The 12,000-nt window shown below is 33.8% G+C and overlaps 3 long non-coding RNA genes across 3 annotated transcripts; 1 reads left to right on the top strand and 2 right to left on the bottom strand.

Annotated features, from left to right (window-relative positions):
- Nucleotides 1-1,317: 1,317 nt before the first annotated feature.
- LOC134227027 (uncharacterized) lies at nucleotides 1,318-2,129 on the bottom strand. The gene is made up of 3 exons (XR_009983595.1): nucleotides 1,616-2,129; nucleotides 1,455-1,542; nucleotides 1,318-1,395 (listed from the first exon to the last, which is right to left on the bottom strand). It is a non-coding gene; the product is annotated as an uncharacterized LOC134227027 (long non-coding RNA).
- Nucleotides 2,130-9,575: 7,446 nt separating this feature from the next.
- On the top strand, nucleotides 9,576-10,121 carry LOC134220981 (uncharacterized). Its single transcript, XR_009982152.1, has 2 exons — nucleotides 9,576-9,865; nucleotides 9,929-10,121. It is a non-coding gene; the product is annotated as an uncharacterized LOC134220981 (long non-coding RNA).
- An 865-nt stretch (nucleotides 10,122-10,986) lies between these two features.
- Nucleotides 10,987-11,762, bottom strand: LOC134225022 (uncharacterized). Its single transcript, XR_009983141.1, has 3 exons — nucleotides 11,624-11,762; nucleotides 11,433-11,558; nucleotides 10,987-11,357 (listed from the first exon to the last, which is right to left on the bottom strand). It is a non-coding gene; the product is annotated as an uncharacterized LOC134225022 (long non-coding RNA).
- Between the last annotated feature and the right edge of the window lie 238 nt (nucleotides 11,763-12,000).

Here is a 12,000-nt window from a genome sequence, read left to right as displayed (position 1 = left end):
TATTTTAATCTCCGGATTATGTTCAACACCGTACTTGCTAAATGGACACGGTCGGTTAAAGTAGCTGTTCCTTAAATAGTTCGTTAAAGTAGTCGATAGATAATTCGCTGTTGGTTTGGGCGAGACAGAGTATATGTCAAAAAAAATTAACCAGCAATCTGCGGTGTATTGTTCGAAATGAACGTTTATCAGCAATGGACTTTCTGCTGTACTATAGATCTCGCATAATTTATCAAAAGGACCTAAGTAACATTTTTTTCATGAATTAATTTGAGTACTGCAATCAACAGAACAACATGAAAGCTATTGCGATTCTTTTCTAAAATTAGCATACACTCAACGAACTGAACTAGCGAAATTCATAACTGGCGCCTTATGAAGCTTCGACTGAATTTTCCACAAAGAGTGCTTTTTATACGCAGTTACCTTTCCAAATCTTCAAGCGTCCATGGGCGTGTGGTCTACATACCGGCCTCCCGACCCCGACGTCCATGGTTCGAACCCAGTCTGCCGCACTTTACTTTTTTTTAATGTAAATCATCATTCATAAGGCAACATATTGAAATTCATACCGATTCCTTGTGGCAAATTTTCATAAGGCGTTTGATTGGAAATCATACGTCCAGTTTCCTCAGTGTACTGGCTCACCAGTTACGCGCCGGGTCCCATGCGCCGAGTTGTGCGCCATGCAAAAAGTAAATAAACCAATGTCAAATAGATGTGAGCTGCAAGCTTTCCACATTCCAACAGTTTTACTGTTTTCAAAATTTTTTTTTTTTTGTTTGTTTTTATATTTGATCAAAATATTTTAGTTTGTTCCAACTATCTTCATGTTTAAATCAAACTAAGATTTTGTTTGGCACCAAATCAACCTAAAATATTGGTTGAAATAAACCAACACGGAGAAAAAAATATGGTAAACTCAACCATAATTTGGTTTATTTCAACCAATATTTTAGGTTGATTTGGTGCCAAACAAAATCTTAGTTTGATTTAAACATGAAGATAGTTGGAACAAACTAAAATACTCTGTTGATTTTTTCGCAGCTTTTTAGTTCATCCAACCAATATTTTGTTTGATTCAACTAATTTGTTGGTTGTTCTATTTTGACAGTTCGTCAAACAATCTAAACTGTAGGTTGTTTCAAACAAAAATGTTAGCTTGATACAACCAAATACTAGCTTAAATCAAATATTAGAATTGTTTGATTCAAACTAATATTTTGATTGTTGTTACATACGCATATTCCCTCCCGTACCTCCCTAGTCCCTTCCATTCAGATTTTTTCTCTTTTATTGGAAAATAATCAACAATTAGCCATTTGTATACAACATACATATTTTATTCTTTGAAAACACGTTATTATTATTTTGATATTTTCGTTCCATATCTATCTGGAAGAGGAAAAAACGAATAAATAATTGTGTAGTCTAGTTGTTTACATACTTCTTACCAAACAGTCAGAATTTTTTTTTTTTTAATAGCCCAGAAGGGGTGACGACTATGGACAACAATTGGACGAAGGAAATATCATGCTGTACCTGAAAATATAAGCAAAGATTATCCTGATACCAGACGTTTAGAATTTAACTCTAAAGAAGATGTTGCATTTACCTTTAATTTTAGTTGATCCGGAAGAAAACAGTGGAAAAAAACAGTTTGTCCCAACTTTGGTTCTGTCGTGGTTGAAGTAGTTTTCTTTTCACACCAGCAGCCAAGAGAAAAAGTAACTGACAATAATTGAATAAACTAAAATTTTAGGTTGTATCAAACATAGATGTGGTTTGTTTTTTTGGTAAACATAAATAAAGTTTAGCATCAACTTTCTGTTCACTTTAAATTAACCTAATATTTTATGTTGTCATCAAGCTGTCAAACCAACAACTTATAAATGTATATATTTTTGAAATAAACTAGACTTTAGGTTGATTCAACAAGAAATACAATTTCGAACAACCATAATCAATGTTGAATTGATATATTTTTTCAAGCAGAATCAACCCAACAAAGAGCTTAATCACAAACAAACAAAAATGTTTGAATTTAGGAATATACATTTGAAAACAACCAAAATCATAGTTTAAAAAACAACCAAACTATTAGTTGTTTCAAACTGAACCGATTATTCTCCGTGAAATTATGGTTGAGTTTACCATATTTTTTTCTCCGTGAAGGTATGTAGCATATTGTCGTCCCTTTACGAAAAGATATTTTTAAGTGAAATTGTTCGAGGTTTAGTAGTTTTTTGCTTTTCTTTCGCCTGTGTTGCGTTCGGGATATTGTTTAAGTGGATATTAGTAGTGCAATTATGTTTAATTTGTGATGTAATATTCTACACTTAAATTGAGTAAAGTACCATAATATGACACAATACCTTAGCGGCGCACAACTAAGCGAGGCAGAGGTGAATGAGCAAAATGCTATAATATCTCGAGAATCACAATAGATGTCAAAAAAAATTAACCAGCAATCTGCGGTGTATTTATTGTTCGAAATGAACGTTTATCAGCAATGGACTTTCTGCTGTACTATAGATCTCGCATAATTTATCAAAAGGACCTAAGTAACATTTTTTTCATGAATTAAGTACTCAATACTGCAATCAACAGAACAACATGAAAGCTATTGATTGCAGTATTCAAATTAATTCATGAAAAAAAATGTTACTTACGTCCTTTTGAAAAGTTAAGCGAGAATTCATGAATAAAAATTACTTAGGTCCTTTTGAAAAGTTATGCGGAAATGTAATAAAATGCGTAAAGCCAAAATAGAACTTTTTGGGAACTTGCAAGTGTTCTGATTGTTTAAGTTGACTTTTGTAAATTTATTGGTCAATATTTAAGAAGTGCAGTTAAAAGAAAAGTGCATACTTAGTTTATTCAAATTTGATTCAGACTATCTTTTGAAAAGGGTCAAACTTGTTTTTACTGATTTTTCAAATGGATATAATCGAAAACGACCCTTCCTACAAAAAAGTGTTGTATGGGTGACTATCGCAAAATCAGTCAAACTTTCTAATAAAACTTTTTGAAAAACTCAAAATTGAACCCTACACACTTAGAAAGAGCTCAAGAGTTCGGTAATTAAAATCACCGAAAGTTTTCGGTAATTTAGCAAATTACAAATATTTCGGTATTTTCACTCGTGTTGACATAGCATTTTGCTGAACTTCGGTAAATGACGATATCTGTCATCATTTTTACCGAAAATAAGGTAAATCTAAAATGACACCGACGAAATAACTGAATTTTCGGTAACGTTAAACGTCAAGTACTCAATGTTCGTTTTCGCGTGGTTGAGAGAAGGAAATTTTTGTTTCAAATGTTTCATCCCACTTGCGATATTAATAAATTTGTGCTTTAAAATGAATGGTGATAACAACGGTGATAATATTCAGAGTGAGTAAGTAATAATTCATAGCAACACAGAACAACAATTTTGCTTATGATAGCTTTTGTTTTTTTTTTTCTTCATGGTCTACCAGCTCCTATAGTCGAGATGACTTCCGTTGCTCCAGGTGATGCCTGCTCATACACTGGTTACATGCTGCTGATTGACATTTGGAATGAGAAAATGTAGTTTTTCGGCCAATGACTCGATCCCTGATATTTTCCGGCGTCTGCTCAGTTCTGAATCGGAGATTCCGATGCCCCTCCGATCGTAAATGGCGAGGCTCTACTTCCTGCTTTGCATGTTCTATTCTAAACAATATTATATAATGTTAAACTGTCGACAGTACAATAAAGCATTATTTGAAATGGAAGCATAAATAGAAGAATCTATTTTTTTATTTATATTTTTTGGATTTAATTTTCCAGCGAAAAAAACAAAAAGCTATTTTACAGAAGTTCGGTGCTACGTTACCGAACCATCAGTAAATTTGACAATCTTGCTGTTCGATACATTTTACAGGTCGTTCGGTAATCGATTGGTTTACCGAAGTCATTACCGAAAGTTCAGCTGTTGAGAATTCGGTAAATGAATTACCGAATTCGGTAATTTTTTCGGAGTGTGTACACTAAAAAAAATCGATTTAAAAAATTAAAAGTCGATTTGCAAAAAAACGCCCTTTTCGATTTGGACGAAATTTTGTCTCAAGATAGGTGATTATGTTCCCTACCAACCGTCCATACATCGCAAGCTGGGCACTTTGAAGGAAAAAAATTTTCTAACAAAAACTTTTTCTTGACGGAATTGATTTTTTCAGTGTCTTTAAGGGGTGGATTTAACATATGTATACATAATATACTCATATTATTGCAAATTTTGCGCCGTGTTCGACTCCCATGCAGAAAATATTGTCCCACCAAAATATGTTCCCACCAGTTTCTCCATATATGGATGACGTCTCAACTGCAAGAAAGTGCTTTGGGGTGTGAAAAAAGGTGCAATAATGATGTTTTGGGATTGTGCTTTCGCTAATTTCTATACAATTCGACGTGTGAGCATTTGTTTTGGTACTTCGACAAATTTGCACGGTAGTATATTCTTCGGTGAGAAAAGCAATAAGTATTCCTGTACAGTCAGGCAGAGTACAATGTTTTGGTCGTAACTGGTCGCAACTAAAGAAGCTAATAATGGAATATAATATTTTTTTTGAAGATATAAACCCCTTCTTAATATTACTCTTAATTTAAAACAAACTATATTTAGTGACTAAATTAGACAATGTATCATAAAAATAGATTTGCTTGGGGTTCTATAACGATGGCTTTCATTGGTTTAGTTTCAGATGAAAATACACTGAAAATAATTCCGACAAGAAAAAGTTTTGTTAGAAAAACTTTTTTCCTTAAGAGTGCCCAGCTTGCGATGTATGGACGGTTGGTAGGAACATAATCACCTATCTTGAGACAAAATTTCATTTAAATAAAAAGGGCGTTTTTCGCAAATCGACTTTAAAATTTTTAAACTGATTTTTTCAGTGTAGGGCTCAATTTGGATTGTTTCCGATATTTTCACTAGAAAGTTTGACTGATTTTGCGATGGTCACCCATACAACACTTTTTTGTGGGATGCGTCGTTTTTCTATTACAGTAAAACCTCCATGAGTCGATATTGAAGGGACCATCGACTCAAGGAAATATCGAGATGTGGAATATACAAACCTTGTGATGCTGTTTTAAGGGACCATCGTAGTAACCCAGAAAATATTTTTAATATGGAATAATTTGCTTCTATGAGTCGATATCGAGTCATAGAACATCGACTCATGGAGGTTTAACTGTATATCCATTTGAAAATATTAGCAAAAAAATTTCAGCTCTTTTCAAAGGATAGTCTAGATTAAATTTGGAAAAACATTTTTGTTTTCATTTCGGATCATCTGGTGATTTTTCATTTCTCATTTTTCATTTCTTACTTCTTACTTTTCACTCCTCACTTCGCACTTCTCACGTCTCACTTTTCACTTCTCACTGCTCACATCGGCCCATAGGGGAAAGAAATGGCAGAAATGACGCTTAACTTTTAAAAAGAACATAGGGTAAAATGCCCGATAGTGGACCCCCTAGTAGTGAATTTTTTCTCTTCCTGGCATAAGGAGTGGAAATTTTCAAAATATTAATTTTGCGTGATATCTAATATCAAGCTCTGCATCTCCTCTTCACGATACATACATGAAACACTCAAATACTCGACGTTATTCGTTGAAATTAACATTTAAAAGTCTGACTGAATTCGCCCTATAGTAGACCCCCTGGGGGTCCATAATAGGAAATTGCTTCCCTATAGTCGACACTTCATTTAATTTTTATGTTCCGTTTCGAAACGTTCTTCTTCCCTATTATGGACCCCCCAAAATATTCCTATAATGGACACTCTCGTGTTTATTTTTTATAGAATTGTAAAAAAATCATCTAATTTTAGTTTCCATATCATTTCCAATGCATGTAATCAAATCATTGGACTCTAAGGTAGGTTCTCCCGATGGAATTTCATAGCAAAATGTTTACATTGTGCTGTAATAATGCAAAAATGGCTGGAATGTCCACTATTGGTTGGGGGTCCACTATTGGGCACTTTACCCTATGTCACCTTTTATTCATGAATTAATTTGTGTACTGCAATCAAAAGCTATCATATTGGTCTGTTGATCGCAATATTAAAATTCATTCATGAAAATATGTTTCTTAGGTCATTTTGAAAAAATAAACGAGAATTTTCAGTGTATACATGAAATCTTAAAATAGGTACTTTTTAACTCATTAATGGGTTTCTATGTTTCTTTGTGAAGTTTTTTCTTCCGTGTAAGCTGTGTATTCTGCTGTCAGTGTGCCAGTTTCGAATAAATTGTGTCTTGGGAGAACATAACCTAGAAAATCGATAGCTTATTTGTTAGACGATCCCCACCGATGTGTATCCAAATGAGTGTCTAGTATAGGAACGAAATGCGTTCATATTTTATTTATGCACTTGTTCTCGCACCGGTTGTTTCTATCAAGGTTGTTGAAGTGCAATCATGCTTCGCACCGGTGGTGAATATCCGGTTGCTATTGAGGCAAACACGGAAATAAATAAAATCAGGAAAAAATATTATTTATTTTCAAATCTTTCAGAACGCGCTCCAACTTTTGTAATATAAATATGTGCGTAATGCATTTTGTGATTATCAGATTAGCTAGACACACATCTGCTAGGTGGCGCTAGCTTATATGCAATAATTTAGTGAGCTGGATATCTCGAGATCTATAAGACTTAGAAAGATTTTGTCTTCTACAAAGTTGTTCGGGTAGCCATAACATTTATGATGAAGACTAGTTTAGTTTGGAATTCATACGCATAGCGGCGCTAGTGTATAAGAAATAACCTGTTAGGTTAAATATTTCTAAATCCGTTAGAGTTAGAAAGTGGCCATCTTCTACAAAGTTATCCGAATTATCTGTTAGGTTGGTTATTATGTAAGATTTAAAAGGGTAGTCAAAACCAGAAGTTTAGTTTGAAACCGCAATACTCGTTGACGCTCGAGTTGAGTCGAATCGAGTCAAGTACGAGACACTGTAGATGGTCTTACTGTAGTATCTGTCATAGGTACAACCAAGTGGTGGAATTAAATGGAATTGTACGAACTCGTCTTATGGCAAGTTACTTTGTAGAATACGGCAATATTCTGAAAATTCTAGTTCAGACAAACAGACGTAACACTTCTCATTTCAACATCGTTCACGTGTTCAACGGTTGGTTTGAAATACATCAGTGCTACGCGATTGTGCCAAGAGAGGCGCTAGTGTTCAATCGCTTTGACATTTGATTAGTGTATATGCTGCTGAATGTTTTCTGTGATGATGACGATGATGATGATGATTGATATAGATGTATGCGTTAGGAGCAAACCTCAAATGGGAAATAATAATGGCCGACTGTGTTTCTCGCGATTCTGATAACAGATGACAGTAGTGTTTTCTGAAAAGCGAAGGACGATATTTTTCCGAACAGTTTGTATGAAGAGTTACGTCTGTTTGTCTGTGATTCTAGATTTTGAGATATTTAACCTATCAGTTTATTTCTTATACACTAGCGCCGCTAAGCGATTGTGTTTAAAACTAAACTTGCTTGCTTCATGACGGTTTTCACCACCCGAACAACTTTGTGGAATACGGCAATATTCTAAAAATTTCAGTTTTCGAAATATCTAACCTAGCAGGTTATTTCTTATACACTAGCGCCACCAAGCGGTTATATCTTAATCTAAACCTGCGTTGGTCATAATGGTTTTGACCACCCGAACAACTTCGTAGAAGGCGGCAATATTCTAAAAATTACATATTTTGAGATACCTGACCTATCAGTTTATTTCCAATACACTAGCGCCGCCAAGCGGTTGTATTATTAACTAAACTTGCTTTTGTCATGATGGTTTTAATCATCCGAACAATTTTGTAGAAGACGGCAATATTCTTAAGATTTCAACTATCGAAATATCTGACCTTTTAGGTTATTTTCTATTCATTAGCGCCGCCAAGCGGTTGTATTTCAAATTAAACTTGTTTTCGTCATGGTGGTTTTGACCACCCGAACAACTTTGTAGAAGACGCCAATATTCTAAAAATTCCAGAATTCGATATTCTAACCTATCAGGTTATTTCATATGCACTAGCGCCGCCAATCAGTTGAAATCCAAACTAAACTGACCTCCATCACAATGGTTTTGATGATGAGTACCCGAACAATTTTTCAGCAGACGGCAGATTTTTTATTTATGGGTTACTTTATATTTCCGTGTGATGGTTTGGCAACGGTTGGAGCGGGTCGCCAAATTTGCCAACTCGCTATTCACCGAAGGTTGCGTTTACATTTCCCACACCCGTTTACCAACGACCGGTGCGAGTTCGCGTCATGATAGAGGTTGCTATTTTGGCTTTATTTACGCACTGGTGGGGATCGTCTAATGGGTTTCTATGTTTCTTTGTGAAGTTTTTTCTTCCGTGTAAGAGTAAAATCAGCAGTGATTCAAATCGTTCGGGGCGTTCGGGGCTGTCAGTTTGAATATGAATCTGAATCATGCACTTTCCCAGCAGTGGCTCAAGATTCAATTTTTATAACAGTCGAGATTCAAAAGCTTAAAACTGTTATACCGCCCAGTTCTATTTTCTGCAGATTTGAACCACGAATGAATCACGAGATTCAAATATTTTTCAATTGTTTTGGTGCATGAATGTGTCATTTTACGTATGGATCAATCCACTTTGCATTTACCGCGCCTTCCTCAGCAGCAACATAATCATTTAATTTAATGGAAAAAATCAAACATGAATAGAACACTGCTGAGGAAACCTGTGAGTTTGTTCTATTTTGGCTCATATTCAAACTAGAATAGTGTTCGAAAATTTGCAACCAAACTGAATCACTACTGATTTCACTCTAAGCTGTGTATTCTATGCTGTCAGTGTGCCGGTTTCGAATAAATTGTGTCTTGGGAGAACATAACCTAGAAAATCGATAGCTTATTTGTTACGAAATAATGATGTCTCATAACTCTTTGAATATTTACTATTTTTGAGAAGTGCCATCATTATGAAACTCAATAGTGAACAAGAAGAAAACATTCCCCATCGAATGCAACTTGTTGTAGCAAAATCGATTCAGGTTTAGTACTAGAAAAATTGGCTAATGTTTCAATGTGCACACACATACGCACACACACACACGGACAGACAGACATTTGCTCAGTTTGTCGAGCTGAATCGAATGGTATATAATACTATGGGTCTACAAGCGCTCTATAAAAAGTACGTTTTGGGAGTGAAATGAAAGCCTTTCTGGTACAAATTTGTTGTACGAGAAAGGCAAAACTTGATAGAAGGCCCGGAGACACATAGTGTTATATACCGATCGACTCAGCTCGACAAACTGAGGTGACGTCTGTTTTTTTTTGTGTATGTGTGTGTGTATGTGTACAAATTTTGTAGGCACACTTTTTAGAACTTAGAATTATCCGATTTACTCGCAACAACACGCAGAAAAATGTATTGTAGAAACAACAATATTCCGGGTTGAATTCAACAATAAATATTGTTAACTCAGGGCTAATAATATTTAGCGTTTGAATCAATCCATACACGCAGCATAATTTTGTATGATTAAACCTAAAAAGAATATTGTTGATTTCAACAATAGCTCTATTATTGCATCAAAAATATATGATTGTGGAAACTACAATATTTTATTGTTAAAGCAACAATAGTATTTTCATTTCAACAATATTTCTTTTTGTTTTGAAACTGCCTGATTACGAAGCAGTGTGTTTATTTTTATGTGTTCTTTCTGACGCTAGAATTTAAAAAAAGTAGAAAAACCTTTTGCGAGAATAGTTTTCAAAATCGAAGTGGAAGGTGGAAAGCTCACAAAATTTATTCGAAGCCACAGGTAATTCAAAGCAAATATTATTTTATAAATATTCTGATAAACACACCGCACATTTTGTTGCAGAATTTGTGAAATCAACAACAATAAATCTCGCAAAAACATAGTCATATGTCGCGTTTCCAAGTGATGCATTTTCAGCCATTATGATAATTGGCATGTTCGGCTATTTCCCCCCTACTGAAGTAGCGATGAAATGTTGTGTAAATTACTGTAATATTATAAAAATAAAATGAAAAAAACCCTTAATAAAACCTAACATCTATTTTGTTTTATTTTCGTCGAGTACAAAATAAAAAATAACCCCACAAAGCTGAATGCATCATTATTAATTCAACAATATTTGATTGTTGATTCAATCTTTACATACCATTGATTTGATAATACAATGGCAGTTATTTCAACAATATTATTGTTGAACAAACTGACAATAACATAGAATGATCGATTGTAGCAACAACAATATTCTTGATTGACTCAACCATAAAATATTATTAGCCCTGAGCTAACAATATTTATTGTTGAATTTAGCTAGAATATTGTTGTTTCTACAATACATTTTTCTGCGTGTAATATTGTTGTTTTTACAATCATGCTTTGAGCCGCGATATTGTTAAATCAACAATATTATTGTTGAAATAATTGTGCCTGTATTGTTGATTCAAACTATAAACACTGTTGATTCAACAATTGGGTTGTTTAGCAAAGAAAAATATGAGGTTTTTTATAGTTTAACATAAAGAGCATGCTTTCCTGATCTCCAACATATTTTTATTTTGTTTGTAAACATTTTATTTACATTTTTGTGCAGCAAACAATAAGCTATTTCAATCGATAGAATGACACTAACATTCATACATTGACAGTTGGCCCATGCAGCATAAGAACAAATTTCTAGTCCCATACAAATTTAAAATGCAAATTAAAAATAGTTCCGGAGCTCCAAAAATTCTGAAAAATTGAGGTTAGGCTCAGTTTTTTATGCAGATTCAGAATATGTAAAAACATACATACCCCTAAACAACCCAATTCTATATTGTTGAACCAATAATAATTTATACCCGTTTATACCATTAAAAATTGTTTTCTTTTTTTAAATAAAATGAACAAATAATGAATTCCTAAGAAATGTGTTTCAATGTTTAATCTTTTATTATATATTGCTTTTCTCACCGAAGAATATACTACCGTGCAAATTTGTCGAAGTACCAAAACAAATGCTCACACGTCGAATTGTATAGAAATTAGCGAAAGCACAATCCCAAAACATCATTATTGCACCTTTTTCACACCCCAAAAGCTCTTTCTTGCAGTTGAGACGTCATCCATATATGGAGAAACTGGTGGGAACATATTTTGGTGGGACAAAATTTTCTGCATGGGAGTCGAACACGGCGCAAAATTTGCAATATTTATTATACTCTGCCACAGCACATCTTCTGCTGATGTTCATCATGCATCACACGCCATGCGTAATGTATCATCTGAGAAAGCCCTTAAAATAAAATTGTGTTAAATAAAAATAATCTTAATGCTTTTCTTTTGGGTAAAAAATAAAACTTTTATTTACCTGACGTTTCAGTCATCAAATAAACCAGAAATGAGTCCATGATCTTGTCCGAGAACTTCTCCGAGAGCGTAGCAAGAAGTACCTTCCAATTTTTTTTAGCGTAAACTCCAATTCAAATGCTTTGTTCTGAAAAAGGTATTTTAAAGTTTGGCATGTAGAATACATAATCATTTATGTTTATTGGAACTTACCTGTAGCCAGTAAACTGCTTTATCCAATTAGAACTTAGTATTTTATTTATTTATTTTTAAAACAATAAATTCGGGGAATCAATTTTTAAAACAAGGAATTCGGGAAAATTCCATCAGAGCTACTAATATGTTTAGAAATTATTTACACACAATAAAATACACGTTTATTCTTTTTCTAACAAATGTGGTGAAAAATAAATATTGTTGAAATTAAATTTATATTGTTGTTTTAACAATAAAATATTGTAGAATCAACAATAACACCTTTTTGATTCATTAATTAATGGATTATTGAAAACAACAATACATATGTTTGGTTTAATCGTATGAAATTATGCTGCGTGAAGTTGCATTCGACGGGGAATTGTTTGCTATTG

Source organism: Armigeres subalbatus, chromosome 3 (assembly GCF_024139115.2).
Source record: "Armigeres subalbatus isolate Guangzhou_Male chromosome 3, GZ_Asu_2, whole genome shotgun sequence".
NCBI lineage: Eukaryota > Metazoa > Arthropoda > Insecta > Diptera > Culicidae > Armigeres > Armigeres subalbatus.
Note: the sequence above shows the minus strand (reverse complement) of the source record. Positions and strands in the feature narration are given on the sequence as shown.